At 45.0% G+C, this 22525-nt stretch overlaps 1 protein-coding gene across 1 annotated transcript in view; it reads left to right on the top strand.

Annotated features, from left to right (window-relative positions):
- Nucleotides 1-22525, top strand: part of EVL (Enah/Vasp-like) — a 140878-nt gene that overhangs the window by 1184 nt on the left and 117169 nt on the right.

The following is a 22525-nucleotide window of genomic DNA, read 5'->3' as shown; positions in this document are numbered from 1 at the left end:
GGTTATCATTCCCTCCCCCCCTTCCCCTGCCCCAGTTAATCATCTTTAGAATGATCAGAGGTAAGATTGGTGGCATCTTTGTGTTGACATGGCTGGGCTGTGCAGATCCTAAAGGGTAGGTTTTTAACAGCAGTTCCTTATTCTTGGGAAGCAAGTGATCAGTTTATGGAAAATGCTGGGTGAAAAACTGAAGGAACTTGCTGGTAAAATGCAGGAGAAGGAGGAGGATTTTTACCAGAAGCGGGTGCAGGCTTACAGTAGCTGTAGCATTGTCAAGAGAATGCTTGCAAGCCATGAAGTAGCCAATTACTGTGTCACCTAGTTCAGCTGCAAATGTCGTCAGCGCAACCAGCCTGCTGTCCTTTTTGTGTAAATCATCCCCTTACCCAGATGGAGACCAAATGATGCAAAAGTGATTTCTTTTTCTCAATGATAATTCTGACCATATGGTCACTATATAAAAAAAATCATTTGACATGGCCACTTGTTAAAGGGTGAGGCCGGATAGTTTCCCAGTAACAAAATCCATACAATACCTTCTTTCATTCAGACCCACCAAAATAACACAACCAACTGTACAAGCTTTAGAGTTCTCAAGAACTGTTTATGGGGCAAAAAGACACACACAAAGGATGGAGGGAAAGAAAAATGTATCTTCCAGGTCATGGTGTTGGCCGTTCCCTTTCAAGACCCCCCCCCCCCAGCCAAGTCAAAGCAAGCCCTTGAGCAAGATACATTTTGGGGCTGGGGCTTCTGGATTCCTTACATATTTGCTATTCCGGTGTTAGGGAGATTTATATTGGAAACAGTAGCAGCTACCTAGTTCCCGCACTTGGCATATACACCTGCATTGCCACAAATCCCACAGAAAATCGGAGATACCACAAATCAAAGTAAGGTTTTATGACGGGGCTCTGTAACAATATGAAAGCCTTTTAAGCTACACAAAATTCTTCATCAGCCATGATGGAAAGGGAGGAAAAACTTAAATAGTTGGTTACATAAGCGCATTTTCAAATACACTGAAAAACCCTTAAGCATATAAGCCTATAAGGAGCAACTACAGATATTTTAATAACCCATTGAAGAAATTGGGAACTGCTGATGCATTAACCTTTTGTAGCTGATCCTCAACTTCACAGCTGGGTTGTGACAGTTCCAAGTTATTCTTCTGAGGATCATGGAACAATCCCAGCCAAAGGAACCACAAGTTTAAACTGGTATGATTGTGCTCTAAAATGTCCTGAACATCAATATTGAGGGTTTTTTAAAAGAAAAACTGGGTGTGTTGTTTTTAAAATAAATCAAGTATCCGAACAGCTTCAGGGATATCCATTCAGAGAGCTGATTGTATTTAACGTTTGTTATTTCACAACACTACACAAGGGGATGCAGAGAATTTAGATAAATGGCAATTGCAACTAATAAGGCTATTTACTAACAAAAGTTCTCTGGAGGATAGAACCACCTATTATGGAGCAAACACAGGAATTTGCACTAATAGAAGCAATGGGTAGCATTTGCAGGAGAATATAGGCAGGTAAGGGATGAATCTTGATTTCCCCTACAATCCTTTCACCAGCAGATTTTCGACCCCACGCTCACCCCACCTCCTTTGCCTCTGAAACCAACCGGAAAAGGAAAAGCCTTGGGGTGGGAGTTTCATGGGAGGGCTGGCAGGCACGGGCAAGAATTCTTCCTCCTTTCGCTCACTGATTGTCTCTTTTGTAGCACATACTGCTTTTAACCAACAAATTATGCTCTCACTAAAGAAGTTGTAGCTCCACCCTTAGACACTAAGAGCTAAACTACAAGAGATGAATTACACAAGGACACATATGTGAAGGGAGTCACAATGTTAGCCAGGAAGCTGAGTTTTAAAAGAGGTCAGAAGGTTCTGTCAATTTCCTCTGTACAGCGCCAGCGAAGATCTCTCCTCAGAGGGTTTATTTCCTGTTCGCCTCCCAAAGGCTCTGTCGGTTTCATCTCCCCTTCTAGGTGGCGAAGAGGAAATAAACCCTCCGAGGAGTGATCTTTGCTGACTCTGTAGAGAGGGAAAATTGAAAAAGCCTTCCGACCTGTCTTTTAAAACCGTTTCCCGGCTAATGTTGCGACTCTCTGTATGTGAGCATCCTCATGTAATACGTCTCTGGTCATTTAGCTCTTAAGTGTATGCATTTGTGGTTGCACAAAAACGAACTGTGCAAATCCTAGATTTGTGAGACATGAGGATTCAGTGTTTTGTGGAGTCGTTTGTACCGTCCTGTGTTCTGTCATTTAAATAATGATGCACTTGGCTTTATAAGCCACTGTGGTGTAATGAACAGAGTGCTGTTCGGGAAACCTGGAAGATCTGGATTCTGGTCTGGTCTCATTTGTGGACACGCTGCATCTATGAAGTGAGAATAGATTTTACAGGTCTGTTGTGCCTAAAGAGAGCTGTTTAAATGATCAGATAAGAAAGACTCAGGCCACCAGTTGAATCTGTATGGCTTTATAACTGTTTGGTGAGAAGGTTCTTTTGATTTCTCAGAATGTAAGGATGCTTAACCACCATAGTATCTTGGCCACCTTCCAAATGAGGTCATCGCAGTCTGTCTACCCTGCAGCCTCATTTGATGCAGCACATTTCATTTTCTGGCTTATACTGTTGTGCTGCATAGCTGTATGTTCTCAAACAGCTAATGGATTTCTTCCTAAAAAGATAGCTCATTTCACTGCTGGTTATAGCACCTCCCGGCATGCTTTTTATGAAGCACCTGAGTATAGAAACACTTAATCAAAGAATAGCTTTTATTTATTAAATGTAGCCATTATGGATAGTTTGGAGAAGGGCCTTTTAATAGTACCTGTTAACAGTTGCATCATTCAAAAGGTGCAGTCCTGTGGTCATACATACACATCTCTTTCAAGTCAAGAGCTGAGACTGCATCTGTTCTGAGCTTACAGTAGGCCTGTGGGTTCTTTGTTCAGCCGCTTTAAAGTGAAGCCAAATTATAAGTTGACTTCTTCAAGGGAAATTCGTACGTTGACCTGGGATCCAGTCAGTTGTGCCTCTAGTGAAATGGAGGAGAGAGACCTCTTCTTGAGACCCCACAGAGCTGAGACCAGTTGGAGGAGATGATACTGTGCAAGAGGTACCAACATCCTGACTCTGTGGAACTCATAATTGTTGAGGATTATGGCTTTGCCCCCCTCGGGCTTCTTCTTATCCAAAAAGAAAATGTATACATTCCCAGCTAGACTCTGGTGTACATCAGATCCAACTAGAAGTGGAACTCCACTGATGGAATGGATGTTTATCATCCCTTCATTCTCTCTGCAAACCCCCTGCAAAGCCACCCTGGAATGTCAGAGGACCCTTGGGAATAACAAAGAATCCAGCCTATCTTCTCTGCAGTGGGAAGAGAGAGTCCAGAAATTGTTCCCCTGACCTTATACAAGTGAAAGTGTCTTGCACAAGTAGAAGCGAATGCAAATTGTGCTTCTTTCAGAAACCTGTGCCGTGCTAGCAGTCTGTTGCCATGCAGTGCCCAGGGAAGGGGAGAGGGCCCCATTCACATTATTCGTGCCTTCAACAGGATGGGAATAGCCGGGGGTGGGGGAGGGGGCTGCGTACACAAGATAATAACGGCCCAGCTGACTTCAATTTGATATTTATTTCCTTCATTTACAGCCTACCTTTCACACCAGTGGGGGATCCAAAACAGCCTACCTCCTCCTCTCTTCCGTTCTGTCCTCATAACAACACTGTGAGGTAGGTTAGGCTGAGAGTCGGTGACTGGCCCAAGGTCACCCAGCCAGCTTCCATGGCAGAGTGGGAATCTGAACCTGGATCTCCCGGAACCTAGTCCAGCATTTTAACTACTGCACCACATACTTTGTGAACCTTCATAAATTAATCTCAACCATTGCTAAAACGTAAATTACCAAAACCTTCCATCTGCTTTTGGCCTGCTAAGCAAACTGTACTTCTCTCACTGGTTTTTGAGTGACGTTTGGACCTTGCTGGCCTGTATTTTTTCTAATGAAATGACAACCCTTCCATTGGTTGCTGCTTTTCCCCTATGTGCAAGTGCTGCAATCTGGCACCTACAGCTGGAGCCCCCAACCTTTTTCATGAGGAGGTGGAGCCAACCACAAAATGTCAGGAAGTTAGGTTATGCTTAACTCTAGTAGTATCTCTTCAAACTTTGAGGAAGATGCTCTTTTTAATAGGATGCCTTTTAAAATGAGCATATTTCTAACAAATATTTTTTTGCATACATACAACCTACCTTTGGTCACACAATGAAGATCCTTATGCTGTGATGCAGCTGCTGCGAAAGCAACATTTAAAAAGATCTGCACATTCAATAAGATCTCTAGTGGCCAATCAGAAGCCCTGCTAGGCAAAGCCCCGTTTGGCTCCACCCACTTTCTAAAGATACTTGGTGGGTGTCAGGACGGTGTTGGCAGGCAACATGGTGCTCACAGGCACCATGTTGAAGAACTCTGACCTACAGCAATTAAACTGTGAGCCTGTCTGCATCTCATGTCAAAGGATGATAAGGGTCTTAAGATCTTGTCTGGGAAAATCAAACTTTTCCTCCATTTAAAAACAATTATAACTTCTGGCTTGAGTTCTGATGCGCTCAAAAGCTTGCACAATGTTTTGTGTCATTTTGCTGACCCTACTAAAAGATACACCATGGGTTTTGTTTCTTAAACTGGGTAAGAGCCTGTCAAACAAACTCTGTAGAGTCATGAAGGTTCTCTCTCTTGCCATTGAGAGGTATAAAACTCATCCTAGTGCAAAGAACGAGAGAGGCACCTGCACATTCAGCTTGAATAGGTGCAGTTTGATTTGTCAGTGCATGAGAAATGTGAACCGGGTCTGGATGTGTGCTCTGGTTATACCCGGGTAGTGGCCATTCGCACACCACACTGCAGTCCTCCGAGCATTGCTCATGATAGACACGTTTTAAAAGAAACACTTTGGATTTCTTTGTGCACAAAGTTGCTTTCCCAGTTTGTCTGTTTGCTTGCTGCTAGAACCTTGTAACATCTGTTCAGCCTGTAAATAGATTCTTGCAAAGGTGCCAAAAAACTTTGATTCTGTTTTTCCAAAATACTTAAAATGTGGGAAATCTGTAACTTTGGAATGTCCATTCAATATTCACATGATGAGAAACTTCTTTTATTCAGGCAGTAAAAAGTAGGAGCCCAGGGATGTAAGGAATTTAGTTTGCTGTCATTTTATGGTGTTAAAGCAGGAGAGATAGCTGAGAATGTTTTTAAAACAAAGAGTGTCTAGGGCTTTGAGATGTGGGTGCTATTTTTGAACATGGTTTGCTAGACGTTGCCATCTTAGACAGTTCAGATCTGTAGCACGTAAAATAAAACTTCAGAGGATATCAACAAATTAAAGCATTCTTTGGTTTGGTAGAACAGAATGCTGTGAGACTGGTTGGAGGTGCTGTAGACAAAATCAAAAGACGGTGCTCTGTTTTCAAGTCCTCAGCTGATTGACAGTTTCTCTTCAATGTTTCCTGTTGTTGGAATGCTTTTGCAAACATTCCAGCAGCAGCAGCATCTGTTTTTAGGTATCTTGCAGCAGGCAAAGGAATGTCACAGCTGATGGGCTTTTTGTCATATCAGAGAACCCTCTTACGATTTTCACAGCTCAGCCAAATTAAGCACCTTCTTTGTTGGCAAAAGCAAACCGGCTATTTGCAGAGAGAACATTTCTTATTTCTGAAAGGGGGGGTGGGGGGCGGAAATTACACTTTCTGATTTAGAAATATGGTGCATTAGGACCTGAGGGAAATATATCCCCTCCTCCTGCCCCTGCAATAGCTTGCACCTTTTTGTTGCTGTTGTTTGACTGAATGTGGCTTTGTGAAAGTTGAAGGGCCCTTTTGGATATTGGGTTGGATCGGTTAGAGTTAGGGCTGGATATTGGGTTGGATCGAGACTAAATATTCCAATAGCAGAATGGAATTTTTTTCACCCCTTCATACTTAACTCTACAAAATGCTTGCTCATAGAGCTGCTCTGGAGAAAGCTGCCGTGTTGGTGAAGCTTCTCGGGAGCAGGACGCCCAGGGAGAAAGTAGAAGCTGCCCCCCCCAAATGATCATTGAGAGCCCTCTTGTCCAGCAGGCTCGTGACTGGAGGAACGATTTGCAAAAGGGAAGGATACTCGGACTTCAGTTCCCAGGAAAACATGCGAAAACAATCAAGTGTTCTCCACGTGAAAAAAGTCGCTTGTAGCTTGGCTTTGAAAGACAGCTATCTCAGGCAGGGCCGGATTGAGGGGGGGCAGGGGAAGCAGCTGCCAGCTGCCGGAGTGCGCAGGTGGCAGCATGGGCAACCTCGCAGCCCCCCACGCTGCCTTTCGCCTGCCCTGTGGGACAGGGGGCGGCCGGCTTGCCGCGCACCCCCTGTCCTGCAGGGCAGGCAAAGGGCAGCGCGGCCACCCGCACCATTCGTCTGCCCCACAGGAGAGGGGGCAGCCGGCCGCCCCCTGTCCTGCGGGGCAGGCGCATGGCGCGGGTGGCCTTGCAGCCCCCCACGCTGCCTTTTGCCTGCCCTGCAGGACAGGGGGCATGCGGCAAGCCGGCCGCCCCCTGTCCCGCAGGGCAGGCGAAAGGCAGCACGGGGGGGCTGCGAGGCTGCCCGCGCCATTTGCCTGCGGAGAAGCGAATGGCGCGGGTGGCTTCCCAGCCCCACACGCTGCCTCTGGCGCCCCGCGTGATGATGTCACCAAAATGACATCATCACGCTGCGCCGGGAGCGCGCGCGCTGCGCTCACACGCAAGCCCGGACTAGGGTTGTCCCGGGCGCCGGCAACCCTAGATCTGGCCCTGATCCCAGGGACCGGAAGATCAGTGGAGTTTTCTGTTGGGGTGGCTCCCAGGGCTGAGGCCTCTGAATTTAGGGTCTCAGTGTCTGAGGGAGCTCTGGCAGCATTTGGGGTCTCCTAAGAACCCAGGTCTCCATCAGAAGTAGTTTCCAGATCCTCCGATTCTCTCTCAAATGAGGAATCTGCTTCTGGGTTTAGCTCAGTGGAGTGGGGGAGGGGGGGTCCTCACAAGAACACTCATTCTGCTCAATATTTTTTAAAATTAAAAAAATCCACAGGACAGCACAACTAGCCTACCCTTCAGTTTCGTGAATCTGTACTTCTTACTGCATTTCTGGCCTTGGTAGGTTTTCCCACAGCTGCTCCTCCAGCACTATTTTAGGGGGGGGGGGAAGGAGTAGACTAGCAGCAGGCTGTGTCTTGTTCAACCAGTATGTGAGGCATCGATCCAATGCTAAGGGGAAATCCTCTTTCTGATCTTGCAGAGAACAACACACAACTCAGAGAGGCTTTTGCTTTGGCATCTTCAAGATGTCAGATTGGATCAACCTCCTGTGAAAACATTTTGAAATCCAGCCAGTTGTAATATGTGCAGAGAGGTGTGTAAATGTGCAAAATGTAACATACACGCAGCAGAGGCATCTGTTGGCTTCCTCAACAGGAGGGAGGGGGGAAGGCGAGGACCAAAATGAGAATAAGCCCCAAGATGAAGGGAAGGACAGATTAAAGAGTGAGAACGGTACTGGTAAGGACTCTGTACTCTCCAGAGGGTGAGGTTAGAACCAGTGGGCTGTATTGGATAAATGTCAGAAGGAGTTGGCCTGAGTGATGCAGACTAGGTGGCTGTTCCAGACCGAGTGAGCGGTAAGACAGAACGTGTGAAAACAGCAGTCAGAAGAGGAGTGTTTGTGAGGGATGTTCATTTTGTAGTGCAAGGAAAGAGGAGGAGGAATAATAAAAGGAGACAGCGAAGATGCTTCTGTGTCCAAAGGCTCCGTTTCCGTTTGTGGGCTGTCACTCTCTCTTGAGATCACACCCCCACCCCCACCCCACACACACACATCCCACACCCATGGCCAACACTGAGGATTCCAGTCATGAACTGAGGTGGCTCGGTGCACCTGGTTGCTTGGGAAATCCTAAGGACTACACAGACAGGGGAAATGGAAGTTGGATACAAGGCCTCAGACTGCTTCTGGAAGAGGTGAGGTCTTGATTAGCAGCAGTCATTAAAAAGACTCTGAGTGGATTGCGCTGTCCATTGTGTGCTATTGGGGGTGTGGTAGGACATCTTGGCTAGCTCTGTGGACAGCTGTATGCCTCATGCTGGACAGCTCCATGGAAGGATCCCGCGCCTTCATTTATGTTCCTAAGGCCTTCCAAGTTCTTCTTTGCTCCTTCCTCACTCCAGCAGCTTTTACCTTGAATGGGTGAGCCAATATTTCCCGCTTATGCTTCAGTAAAGTTGGTTAGTCTTAAAGGTGCTACTGGACTCTTTTCTATTTTACTACTACAGACTAACACGGCTAACTCCTCTGAATATTTCCCACTGTTTCTCCTCCCCAGAGCCATCTCCTTTGTTTGCCATTCACCATGTGAACTGGCTGGACCAAGACAGGACACCGCTTCTTAGATTTGTTTCATTCATCAGCTGCTTTTCTCATTGAGAAGCAAGGTAGATTATAGTTACAAGAACTATGTGTGTGCCGTTTTATGTGGTGAGACACTGCAAGGTGGGATACTTCACAGGGTCTGTGATTTAAACGGATAATGTAGTAGATTCAACCTGCTAAAATGCCATCCTGAAAGGAGTCTGAGAGCGTGAATGCCAGCTTGCGCACTCTGACCCTACTCATACCAAGTGAACTCGTGAAGTTTTTTGTGTATATCATTTGGAATTTTTTACCTGATAGAGCTGCTTAACCCATATTGTTCTCTGAAACTCCCCCGTGGTGGTTGATTACTTATTGAACAACAACCAAGGTCATTTAAATTTGCTGTTAAAACCCTTTCACCTTTTAAACAACTTTTGGGGTGACTTTAGGCAGTTGCCTAAAATACAGCTGGGGTGATAGAGAGGGGGCAAAATGTTCTGGTAGCATCTTGTAGGTCAGGGAATAAGCCATGATGAGCATCCAGCATGAACATACAAAGCAACCTTACACTAATAAAGGCTATTAATCCATCTAGCTGGCGGTTGTCTTTTTTGAGAAAGGTCTTTGCCCTAGGCCCCAAAATATGACACGACGCAATAAATACACAGACACAAGTTACGTGCGATCAGCTAGTTTCTTTATTTAAACATTTAACTTTAAACTGATCTCCATCAACATTTATAACATAAGCTGACTGTTTTGAGGGTGGGCTGCACTAGGCATCCTCTTTGGGTGCCCACCTTGCAAGTCCACCCTGGCTCCAAACTTGGCTGGAGGGTTCGCCCGCCTTGTTTATCATAGCCTGCACAGCCCTCCTGTGTCGAGAGGTGCCCAGTTCCCAGCTTCATCCGCCTCGCCTGATGGGCCTCAAGGCACCTACCAGGTTTGAGAGATGATTCTCGAAAGCTTATGCTACAATAAAATTGGTTAGTCTTAAAGGTGCTACTGGACTCTTTTTGATTTTGCTACTACAGACTAACACGGCTAACTCCTCTGGCTCAGCACCCAAGGTGCTCCTTCATAGCGCCACCTAGCCACACAGCTTGTGATAGCCTGTTTGAGAGATACACACACACACCCATCACCATGTTGCCTCAGAGTATATGTGGATTAACCCTACCTATCCTGAGCAACCCGCCCTATTCCTGCCAAACTTGTCATGGCCTAACCAGTATTTTAATGAGGCCTATTTAACTCCTATCACCAAAGCCATCACAGAACAGGCAAAAAACAGATCCCACCTCTGCCAGTTTGATGAAAACCTCCCATAATTCCTGCTTGGCCCCACTAGGCGACCAGCTATCCTTGTGAGGTTCTCTGAGAGGGAGGGTGGGTCGATCACCACAACAAAGGCCCATTGAAGGAATGGGGCAGTCAGAGATATCTCCTGCTACCCCCACCTTTGATTGGCTGAGACTCATCAGGCCTCGTGCCACATTTAAAAGATGTGGGCTGAGGCAAACTCGTCCCCAGCTTAATGCCATGAACTTCACTTCTCAGTGCTTGCTGTTTGAGGCCCTTTTATCTGGAGATACCAGGAATGAACCGGGAATGAGTTTTTCCGTATCATCAATACTGAATCCTTTCAAAGTGTTTGCCAATAGACAGTTTTAAAACACTTCCTCCAGTGAGGAGGAGTGAGAGCGAGTCTCTAGATTTTTACCCCTGTGATCCCTAAAATAGCATCTAGGCTGAATATTGCAATTTGCTGCAATCCTGGTGTGTGTGCATGAGAGAGAAAGAGAGAGAGAGAATTCTAGTCATAAGACCAATGGCAGTCTGTGCTCTTAATTTAGGAACTACGTTTTGATAGCCTACACATGTGCATTAGTCAGGCCTTTTCTTTAAAGCTCAGTAGTTCATCTTTAAAAATAGCATGTCTGTTGCATTCTGCTTATATAATTATTAAACCCTGTAAGACAATAAGACCTTAAGAAACTCTTAGAATCTGCAGCTCAGGTCCCCTGCATGCTTGGTCATTCTACCAGCAGTTGGTCACTGAGAAATAAGGCCAAAGGGCCTTATTCACTTGTAAGTGCACACTTAACCTTGTATGCAAAAGTCACAAGTTCTTTTTGCTTTTTTTTTAAGTAAAAAGCTCAGGTGTTTTCTTTTTTCCTTTTTAAATGTAAAAATCCATGTGCCAGTCTCCCATTTCTGAATCTTTCTGGAACAGAGGACATGATGATAATGGTGATCAAAAAGGGAATGTGTTTGCATTTTAAACAAGCTGCAGCCACAACTTGAGTCATTTTAGCTCCCTAGTTTTAGCAACGTACACTGCTATGTGTGACCTTGCAATCAAGAATGGCTTAGGGCAATAGTATCTCTGCATGCAAACGAAGGATGCAGAATCTCCTGGGAGTCAATGCATGCATGTCCCAATTATGCCAAAATGACTACAGCATCACTTGCTTGTGCTTGGAAAACAAAGGCTGCACTCACAGCTTTTTTGCAGCCCAACCCAGGGCAAACTTTTGCAAGATTGGGAATGGGCAAAGGACCCACATAGGGTTGTGCACCCCGAAAATATTAGGGTTACCCGTTTCGGGTTTACCCAAAGCAGGAAAAAAATTCAGAAATACCCAAAACCATTTGAATCACTTCGGAATGCTCCATAAATATTCGGAGCATTGCAAAGTGATCCGGGGGGGGGGCTGGGCTTTCTACCAGCACCTCCATCCACCCCCACACCTCACCCCCCACTTAGCCCCCGTCCCCTCCACCCTACTTACCTGGCCGGGCGGGGAAGGCTAGAGCCACCTCCTCTGCTGCTGCTGCCTCCTCTTGGCCCGCAGCAGCTCGCAGGGCGGCCGGGAAAGCTGGAGCTGCCTCTTCTGGCCCTTCCTGCCCCCCAAATGGCCGCCATGGCAGCCATTTGAGGGGCTGGAAGGGCCTTCTCCACCTCCTCTGCTGCCATGCAGCCCCACAGGGCGGCAAGAAGGGCTGGAGCCACTGCTGTGCTGCCTCTTCCACCACTGCATGGCCCTGCAGGGCAATGAAGAAGGCCGTAGCAGGGCAGCTGGGGAGGCCAGATCTGGCGGCACATGGCGGGGAAGGCCAGAACCGCTTCCTGCGGTCCTTCATGCCCCTCAAATGGCCGCCGCAGTAGCCATTTGAGGGACAGGAAGGGCCTTTTCCACCTCCTCCGCCGCCGTGCAGCCCCGCACTATGGTGGAGAAGGCTGGAGCCACCTCCTCCGGCCCTTCCTGTGGCGGCCAATTGAGGGGCAGGAAGGGCCTATTCCTCCTCCTCTACCACTGTGCGGTCCTGCAGGGTGGCAGAGAAGGCTGGAACCCCTCCTCCAGCCCTTCCTGCCCCTCAAATGGCCACCGTGGCAGCCATTTGAGGGGCAGGAAGGGCCTTTTCCACCTCCTCTGCCGCTGCGTGTTCCCGCACGGTTGCGAGGAAGGCTGGAGCCACCACTGCCACCCTGCCCTGCCGCCAATCAGAGGACTGTTTTAAAGGCACTCTCTTTTAAAATGACCTGTTGTTCTAAGAGTGTATATTTATTACTTGTTGCGGGCCCTTGTGTGTGCGTGCCACTTCCTAATAGAAGTATTTGGGCTGCAGAAACTTTATGGATTAATAATCAACCTTTCTGTGGTCAGTAATGCTAAGTTGTATATTTTCAGTTCTGCAAACAGGCTTTCTAAAATGGGCTGTTTGTTGATCTCTTGGTCTGAATTTTGATGTAGTTTGGCTCTTTAGTTAGAAAAAGTTGCTGACCCCTGATTTAAAGAGTGTTTCAGTAAGGGACTGAAGCTGGAGCAGAAAGTTTGAAACTGTTTCAATAAAAGAAATTTCTTTGAGCTCCTAAAACTTTTAGCATTTTTGGCACAGTGAAACTTGGGAAGATGGAACTTTTTTAAAAAAAAATAAGTCTTGGCTTTTAATCTATACAGGAAGTTGCTTATAAGGGATTACCCCTTCTGTTTTCTAAATGTAGTTTATTTATTTTATTTAACTTATAGTCCGCTGTCCCTGTAAGAGGGCTCAGAGCGAATTAACAGCATATAAATATCTATAATAAAAAATAAATGAAAACACGGATAGCAATCGTGTAACTACAGCACTAAAAACATACTAAGGCATCTCACATTGCACCCCATGTCTCAGCATCCTCAAGATCTGCAGGGCAGGGTGGCTAAGATTGAGTCAATTCAGGGTTGGGGCACATATCCCCCCCACTGGGAGGGGTTGGTTGGATACTTCGTCTGCCTCTACCCCCATAAGCCTGGTGGAACAGGCTTGGTGAAATGATAGCAGGTCTTGTTGAGATTGGACCTCCACAGACAGAGTTCTACCAGGTAGGTGCCAGAACCGAAAAAGCCCTGCATGTACTGTACAGTATGTACACTACAGTAACTGAAACTCAAGGCTTGGATCCTGTCAATGTGTCTCTGCCACATAGCACTCTTCCCTTCCCTTTAAGACTTCTGATTGTGCAAGATCAATGCTTTTCAAAGTTTCAGAGGATGAGTAAGCAAATTCCATGGCAGAGATTATCTAGCATGCATGGAACTCGCCCATAGGATCCAACCCATTGGCCTCTCCCTTCCCTATGAGTCTCCCCATGCCTCGGTAACCCTGTGTTAGGAATCCTCCTGTTTATGCTGGTGCCTGGATGCTCGAAAAGATTCAAGACTCAAATGGGCTCCATGGCACTTACAGAGACCAATTTTTTTTTGTTGTTGTTAAGGCATAAACCACAGTCTAGAAAATATTCTCAGCCTTTGGAAGCGTGGAAGGGTCAGAGAGTTTTTCTGAGCGTGCAGAACGGTATGATATTACTGTTGCAACTGTGGGATGACAATTTAGCTATGGCAGTATGAGAGGTCTTCACAGGGCTTTTTTTGTGGAAAAAGAAGTGGTGGAACTCAGTGGGTTGCCCTCAGCGAAAATGGTCACATGGCTGGTGGCCCCGCCCCCTGATCTCCAGACAGAGGGGAGTTTAGATTGCCCTCTGCACCGCTTGGCGGTGTGGAGGGCAATCTAAACTCCCCTCTGTCTGGAGATCGGGGGCGGGGCCACCAGCCATGTGACCATTTTCAAGAGGTTCCGGAACTCCGTTCCCCCGCGTTCCAGCTGAAAAAAAGCCCTGGGTCTTGAGATATGGTTATCTGTGGATCTTAGCACTGCTTACAGTATGCACTGAGGAAGAGTTTAGTTCAGGTTAGTTTATCAAGCAATGAGAAAAATAATGCAGCCCTCATTAACTTGACTTGAATGGAAACGGTGGCGGCAAGGTGTGGGGGGGGGAGGCTTTGGTGCTGAATAAGCAAAAATGCATCCTCTAGAAGAAAGTGTCTTATTAAAGTCACTTTGGGAATAGCCTGATTAAAAATAGTTGTGGATAATCATTTATCAGTGTTATTGTCAAATACATGAACAGACAACATTGTATCTCTGCATCTGAGAGATTCTCAAAAAAGGAGGGAAATCGGTCCCTAAATCCTTGACTTCACAGTGTTTACTTTTTAAAGAGCGCACAATGTGGAGATAAGTTTCCCCATTACTGATAATATATCACTTAGAAACTCCCAACTTTAGGTACATATCTTTGACAAAGAGGTGACTCTTGTTGCATAAATTGGTGTATGCAGGCATTCCCATGTGAGCTATCCTGGCCTTTTTTCACTGAGTGCTACAGTATATTTGTACTGGTTGTGTTCACTTTTGATACTAACCTTGGGTGGGAGTGGATGGAGTTAGATAACCAATTTCCTTGAAAGCTTATGTACATTGGTCTGTTTCTTGGAGAGGTGCCAAAGGCATGGAGTTAGGTCTGTTTGGTGTCCCCCCCCCCATTCAAAACTGCTGTGTGTGCAGTGAATGATTCAATTTTGGCTCCTAGCCTAGAATCAATACCATTATGTTTGGCATAAACTCAAAGACTACTTGAAGTACCGAAATGTCACTCTTTGTGTTTCATGATCCAGTTCTTGAACTACTGCTTTATTCACAGAATTAAGGATTATAAATAATAATGTAGAAAAAGTTATATGGCCATTTTGGTCCCTGAAAAATCCAATACCATGAACTAAATCCAGGTAATACCTTTTATCAGGACCAAACAAATGGACAGGTTGGTTCTAAAAAAACATATCACATGGATTTGGGTTTTGTTTGTAAATATTGTACTATCTTCTGATTTTTACTAACTTGTGTACCACCTCTTGAAATGCTCAGGGCAGCTTACAAAATTCATACAAATCCAATAATAATAAATACATGAAATGTCAAAATGCTATTGCTTGGAAACCAACACTCAGCCATAGCTTATGAATGAAAGCACTTGTACTTAAGACATGTGTTGATATCATCTGCTGCATGGGTGGCTTTATGAGACAGCTACAAAACATGGAGAAAAGGTTAGAGATGGAATGGGATCTCTCCATTTGGTAGACCAACCAGACTGTATTGCACAAACTATGGTTTTGTTATAACATCTGCAAACAGCCCTACTATTTTGGGGGAGGCTGTGACTCAGTGAAAGAACATTTGTGTTGCGTGCAGAAGGTTCTGGATTCAGTTCGGTTGAGAACCTGGACAGCTCAAAGTAGACAGTGGGTCCGATTCTGTGTAAGGCAGGTTCAGGTGGTGTTTCTTATAGGGTTGCCAGATCCCCTTACCCTCCCAGCAGGAGGAGAGATCCAGTACTTACCATGTTGAAGATGGTCACCCCAAATTGGCCCCCCAAAAAGAGTGGAAGCATTCCCGGGATCAGCATGATAACATCACTCCTGGAAGTGATGCCATGCCCCGCCAGGAGTGTGCCTGCTGCAGGCTTGCCGCCCCCCCCCCCCCGTGCCCATTCCTCATGGCTTTCCCACCACCGGCCAGGTCACTGGTGGCGGAGGGTGGAGGCTGGGAGTGGGGGATCCCTCAACCCCACTGGGGGACTGGCAGCCCTAGTTCTGTACCTTCGCAAACTGCTAAAACAAAATGAAGGGAGAGGATTTGGTTTGGACATGGGACAAAGAGTATGTTATTGCTGGCAAGCTGAAAACTGGATTTGTGCAGCCCTAATAATGACAGGAAGGGAGAGTATGGGAACCTGGTTGCTCTGCAGATCTGAGGAGGAGGAGGAGGATATTTTGGGATCTGAAAATGAAACTGTGCCCACTTTTAAACCTTTTTAAGAGTAAGAGTGAAGTATCTGAATGCCTCCAATTTTAGTTCTGTTTTTTTTTTAAAAAAGCTGTTTCAAATATCTCTCTTCCATCATATTTGAGCACCCAATGGAGTTGGTGGGTCATAGATTAAAGATGAATGAAAGGAAGCACATTCACTCTGTAAGTAATTAAATTGTGGAATTCACTGACAGTAGCTGTAGTGATGGCCAGTTGCAGAGGATTAGGTAGATTCCGGGAAGAGAGGTCCATCAGTGGCTCCTAGCCATGGTTACTGAAGGGAACTTCCATAGACAGGAGTAGCAAACTTCTAAATTCCAGTGCTGGGAGGCAGCAGCAGGGGAGGGCCTTGGCCTCTATGCCCTGTTTGTTGGCCCTCTGGGGCAACTGGCTGGCCACCATGTGAAAACAGGATGCAAGCCTAGACGGAGCTCCGGTCTCATCCGGCAAGGCGCTTCTTAAATTCAAAGGGGAAACAGAGGAGGTCATAGAGGAGGAATTCTTTTGTTAGGTTCACAGGTGGTTTGATACTTGACTTGATGTTATCCATGGTCTAAATATAATATGATCTATATAAAATGGCATTGGTATAACAGCATCTTTAATTAAGCATGGTTATAGTCTCGCATAAGTTACAAGTGCTTTCTGAAGTGGATGTGTGCTTATTCCTCCACACAGAAAAATCTCAGAACTGTTAAATATTAATCATAGGTTTGTAAATCACTCCCTTTAATAGTGTTAAGCTAAGATTAGTGTTTGTAAACAGTACCCCAGCCTTCCAGTTTGGAGTGTATTAAAGAGAATGGCCTTTTCATTAGCTAGGAAATGCAACAAAATTTGCTACAAAACAGTTTAGCTCATAGGAAAAAGCTGCTGAGCGTCAGAGAACTCATTGTAAAGATGCTGCAAGTTTTCAAATATTTAGTTCTGGGAAAAGATCTCTTTATAGATCACAGTAATCACACTGGTGGAGGAAAAAAATCTCTAATTATAAATGCAAATCTCTAATTATAAAGGCAACATGCATTTGAATTTAATGGTATGTTTCTAAACTAAATAGTCTTTATTTCTAGAAATAATGAAGCAATAATGCGTATCACTATTTCTAAGAGGGGGGGAAAGTAGCCTGGTATGATTATTTGGATTTTTATTTCTTTCCCTGGTTTGTTTTCATTCTCAGACGGACTTTAGTTCTGTAAAAACTTTCTCTTATAAATCAGCTGCTTGCAACGTTAAGTATAGCACAGCTTTGCTGAGATGCTGTAATGTTTCTGCTCTGCCCTACCTCTTTATAAGGTGATATATGTAGGCGTAAGTCTATGAGCATAGATAAGTGTGGTGAGGATAAATATTCATGAGGGCTAATCTAATGTAGTGGCTCAAAGGCAGCTGTGACCCAGAACACCCTTGGGTGAGAGCTTGAATCTGCCATAAACTCTTCAGGCAGCAATTCTAAGCATAGTTAGGAGTAGGAGAGCCAGTGTGGTACAGAGGTTAGAGTGTTGGACTAGGATCTGGGATACCCAGGTTTGCATCCCCATTCTGCTGTGGAAGCTTGCTGGGGCCAGTAACGTTTTCTTAGACTAAACTACCTTACAGGGTTGTTGTGAGAATAAAATGGAGGAGAGGAGAATGGTGCAAGATGCTTAGAGTCTCCAATTGGAGGGTAGGATATAAATGAAGTAAATAAATAAAAATAGTTACCCCCTTCTTAGTCCACTCAAGTTAATGCAGATAAAAAAGCATGTAACTCTGTTTAGGATCACCCTGTTAGGTTCTTTTCTCACACTCGGCCTGCCACTGATTATTTGGGGATAACAATAACCCACCAGCCTTACAGGGATATATTCGGGGTGGAGGAAATAAAACACCAGAGGAACTGAAAAAGCACAATGTTTATAAAAGTGATAGCGGCAGACCTGGGTGTTACAACTGGGTCACACAACGCAGCAGATGGATTAGGGGAGGAAAGAGGAGCTGAACATTTTTCTTAGAAGAATGTTAAATTGGACCTCCCAGGTTCAGAAGTAGAATGCTTGTGTCGGATGCCAGGGAATAGAAAGCAGAGATGGGTGTTTCTCGTGAGCCCTGCTAGTGGGCTTTCTGGTGTCCTCCAGCTGGCCACTGTTGGAAACAAGATGCTGGGCTAGATGAACCACTGGATTTATCCACCATGGCTATAACAGGATAAGATTACTAACCTCTACATGGACCGCGGAGTTCTCCTGAAATTACCACTGATCTCCAGACTACAAGGATCAGTTTCCCTGGAGGAAATGGCAGATTTGGAGGGGGGAAGCACCAAACTCTGCCCTCCCCAGACACCCCTTCCCAAAATCTCCAGGATTTTCCCAAGCTGGAATTGGCAGCCTTGTAGTAACAGAGATCTGCTATCATCATGTTGTGTAGGCATGTTGTCTTGCTTAACACGAACACATCATGTACGCTTCTAGCCTTGCCAGGATTCCATGATAGTTCTTAGCAGGGCTTTTTTTCAGCAGGAACGCGGTGGGACGGAGTTCTGGAACCTCTTGAAAATGGTCACATGACTGAGCGGCACAGAGGGCAATCTAAACTCCCCTCTGTCTGGAGATCAGGGGGCGGGGCCACCAGCCATGTGACCATTTTCTCCAAGGGCAACCCACTGAGTTCCACCACCTCTTTTCCTAGAAAAAAAAGCCCTGGTTCTTAGTAGTGTATCTGAAGTATCTTCAAACCTGTGGGCACAGTAGGGGAGGTGCCCCTTCACCCCGGTTCATATCTTGAGTTTCATTTAAAACCTATTCCTGCTCATAACTTCATCAAAGCCAAATGAATCTCTTGATTTTGACTCTTTAAAATGCTCCTGGGAAGTGCAGGCGAACTGCTAGCAACAAAGCTGGTATGAGTCCCTAGTCCACCTATCTATTTTTGTCTTTTTATCTTCCGGGACATTTAAGAAACTGGTGTAGAAGACTAACCTTTGCTGTCTTTTGACCCGTGACCTTAATTAACAAACGATATGGCTTAGCTTTGCCTTTGGAGTATGCAAGTCATGTCTCCACCCCTAGCAACTATTTTGATTTTCTTCCCCCTTCCCTGATTTGGGAACAGTGTACCAAAGCAGTTTTGCTGCATCAGAGACTTATCCCATGCATGTATAAATCTGGCCAAGTGAGTGCTGTACTAACTGGGGCCCTGACAGCTTAAATCAGGCTTCAGTAGAACTTGATTTTTTATTACTTACAGAGAAGCCGGAGAATGCTTGCCTGATTTGTGTCTCTGTAGCTGTCAGAGGAGGAGATCACCATGTATTTATGTGCTTGCTGGGTAGGCATAATTAAATATAAGCAGAATGATACACAGCCTCAAGTACTTTGGTTAAACCTCGGTGTTTTGAGAGTTCTCCTGTTTCAAAAGAATTGGTCCTTTTTTCAGAATGTCACCATTTCATAGAAAATAAAAGGGCACACTCTCTTAAAAACATATGTACTTACTGCAGGCAGCATGGCTTCAGCTTGGCTCTCTGAATTGTTTTTGTCTTTTTACAGATATGATCACCTTCAGAACCAAATTAAACAGGGAAACTTGTGTAGCAAAATAAGAGATTGTTGGTAGCCATGTTGGTCCCAAGCAAAATCTAAAAACAAATACTTTTTATTGGGACCAACCAAAGTGACCTCCAAACAGTGTGCAAGCTTTTGTGTTCTCCAGAACAATTTATCAGGCTGGATATTTTTTTAAAAAACGAGGAGGTGAGATACGAAGATGTTTCAGGCTGTAATCTTTAAAGTCTTTTGCTTGAATCCCATGTAGAATGGCAGGCAAGTTTTAATAGATGCTCTGCTGGGCCATGATGGTGTCAGGTCTCATCTTTGATCCTTTTTGGAAAAAGCAGTGGCAGTTCCCAACAAAAATAGAATGGAGCACTTGGGTCCCTTAAAAGGCTGAAATTGGAGGAAAAATATGGTGGGCATTATGTTACCAGTGTCCTGACCTGGATAGCCCAGGAGAGCCTGATCTGATCAGATCTCAGAAGCTAAGCAGGGTTGGCCTTGGTTAGTAATTGGATGGGAGACCTCCAGCGAAGACCAAGGTAGCAGTGGCAAGCTGCAAGATGGATTGCAGAGGCAAACTGCCACTGTTAGTCTCTTGCCATGAAAACCCCAACTGGGGTCACCATAAGTCAGCTACCATTATGTGTGTATGTGTGTGTTGTAAAGTCACAACCGACTTATGGTGACCCCAGCAAGGGGCTTTCAAGGCAAGAGATGAGCAGAAGTGGTTTGCCATTGTCATCCTCTGCAGAGCAACCCCACTTTTCCTTGGTGGTCTCCCATCCAAGTACCGACTCTGCTTACCATCCGAGATCTGTACCGGTACCCATCCCATGCACTTAGATGATGCACTTATTAAAGATGCACTTAGATGATGCACTTATTAAAGATGCACTTAGATGATGCACTTATTAAAGAGTCCTTGGAAGAAAAGGTTACCTGGTGATATGGGGCAAGAAACCCCACAAGCACAGTCTCTTCCCAGATAATTTTCTTCAAATTGAAAAGTTCCTGTTTTGTTGGCCAAATTCAAGTATTCCCAAGACAGGCAAAGGTAGCTACATTGGTCCAAAACAGCATACAAAAACAAAAGCCATATAATATTTGTTTACTTACTTCATTTATACCTCCCCTTTCCCCCAATGGGGACTCAAAGCGTATTACATACTCCTCCTGTTCTCAGTTTTAATCCTCACAACAATCCTGAGAAGTAGGTTAGGCTGAGTGTGTGTGACTGGCCTAGGGTCCCTCTACAAGCTTCCATGACAGATGGGAGATTCGAACTTGGGTCTTCCAGATCCTAGTCTGAAATTCTAAACCCACACCATGCTGGCTTATTAGGACCAATCAAAATATCATAATATTTTAGCCTTCATGTTCTTTGGTGTAGTGGGAGAGCCAGTTTGGTGTAGTGATTAAGAGCGGCGGGACTCTAATCTGGAGACCCAGGTTTGATTCCCCACTTCTCTTGAAGCCAGCTGGGTGACCTTGGGTCAGTCACAGCTCTCTCAGCCCCACCCACCTCACAGGGTGATAGTTGTGGGGATAATAATGAGTGATTCCGCATGTTGGATAATGCACTTCCAATCCTCTTTACAGATCATTTGGAACGGTTTTTTTTTGTGTGCGGAACAAAAAATCCACCTTAAACTATTGATAATGTGCATTGAAAGTGCATTATCCAACGTGTGCGGAATCAGCCAATGGCATAATTTGTAAACCACTCTGAGTGGATATTAAATTGTCCTGAAGGGCAGTATGTAAATCGAATGTTGTTATTGTTGTTTGTTATTATTATTGTTGTTGTTTAAAAGAAAGGGAGAGGAGGAAAGATGCACATTGCAAAACGTTCTTCTTTAATAAGAATGAAGGCAGAATGCGTAAGATCCATGGGTGCACAACCTGCTGCTTGTTTTCTAGGCAAAGAATGCTTCCGCACATATTAGATAATGCACTTTCAATGCACTTCAGCGATCGTTTGCAAGCAGCTTTTCCTGTTTCACATGGGAATAGGCATCTTCCAGCCTATGAAGTCAGTTGTTTCTTGGTTCTCTTGTACCAGTGAAGTGGAGGAAACAGTTAGCTCTTAGTTTGGGAGAAGATATGCAATGGGAATGAAGCAAATGGGCACCACTGGTGGTCTCCATGGGCACAGTGTTGGGGATCACTGCTCTTGCAGTATGTTGTTACTTCAGCTAAAAGTTTGTTCATTCCTGGTCTCTAGTTTTTTTTAAAAAAGATAACGTAGCAACTTCCTGTTTTGGGGTCAAGGTGTAGCATTTGGTTATCTTGCCCAGTTAAGACTGGACACTGCTCAACACTCCTCCTCCCCAAAGCGAGGCCTGCTTCTTTCTTTGAAAGCCAGTTTTGGCAGCATTCGAATACCCTCTGGATTCTTGCACTGAACATAAAGTAGCATGTAACAGCTACATTTGGTATTCTTTCTAATGTAATTGGAGTTTTCCTCCTGCTTTGCCACTTACTGGATTTGCCAAATGTATTTGATTGTTTAACAGCTAGTGATAATTGTTGTTTTTATCTTTTCTCTCTGTGCACCCTTTAATACAGTACTCAAAATTTGTGTACAGAATGTTACTATTGCAAAGGTACTTCTGTTCCAAAGCTGCCACATAATTTAAAAAAGATCAGAAACAAGGCAATAATAAAATACAAATCAGCAAGCAAGATTTCAGTCCTTGATCGAGCTTCTTCAAATACCCGCCCCCAAGTCTTCAGCTACTCTTGTGATGAGATCCATAAAGGGAACAGAGAGAGAACATGAGAGAGACTGTTAATGCGTGGGAAACCACTGACAAAAAAGAGGAAGAGAAAATTTCGTTGGCCTGTACATGGGTGTTCATAATGAAGATGTAAACTATTTTACTTGCAGGCTTACCCATTTACTGAAGGGAGAACTGGTTGCACTACTGTTTCTTGCAGTAGTCACAATGTTTCCTCTTCCCTAACTTCAGATGAGCCAAAGTTGTGAAAGGCCAGTTGAAGGTACTACAATCTGCTCTAATCCGCCTTGAGTATCAGTGAGAAAAGTAGACTATAAATAAATAAATAAGAATCAGGAACTTCCTCAGAAGTTCCTTGCAAGCCCCCTGTGATGGGCAGGGCTAATTCCAGCTTCACCTCTCCCAAGGAGACAGCCAATGAGAGCTGGCGGAATACTGGGCAAGTGATAGGTGAAAGTCTGTAGGGGAAGCTGTTAAGGAAGGCAGCAGAAATATAACTGGCTGTTAACCAGTGTTGTTACACCCCTATTATCAGAAGCGCTGTGTCCTGGTTTGCTAGACTTGCAAGTGAATCAGGATGTTATGGTGCGCATGAGAATGAAAGAGAGCAC

The sequence above is a fragment of the Eublepharis macularius genome, chromosome 2, assembly GCF_028583425.1.
Source record: "Eublepharis macularius isolate TG4126 chromosome 2, MPM_Emac_v1.0, whole genome shotgun sequence".
NCBI classification, from domain to species: Eukaryota; Metazoa; Chordata; class Lepidosauria; order Squamata; family Eublepharidae; genus Eublepharis; species Eublepharis macularius.
The sequence above is the reverse complement of the archived record's forward strand: the minus strand, read 5'-3'. Positions and strand labels throughout refer to the sequence as shown.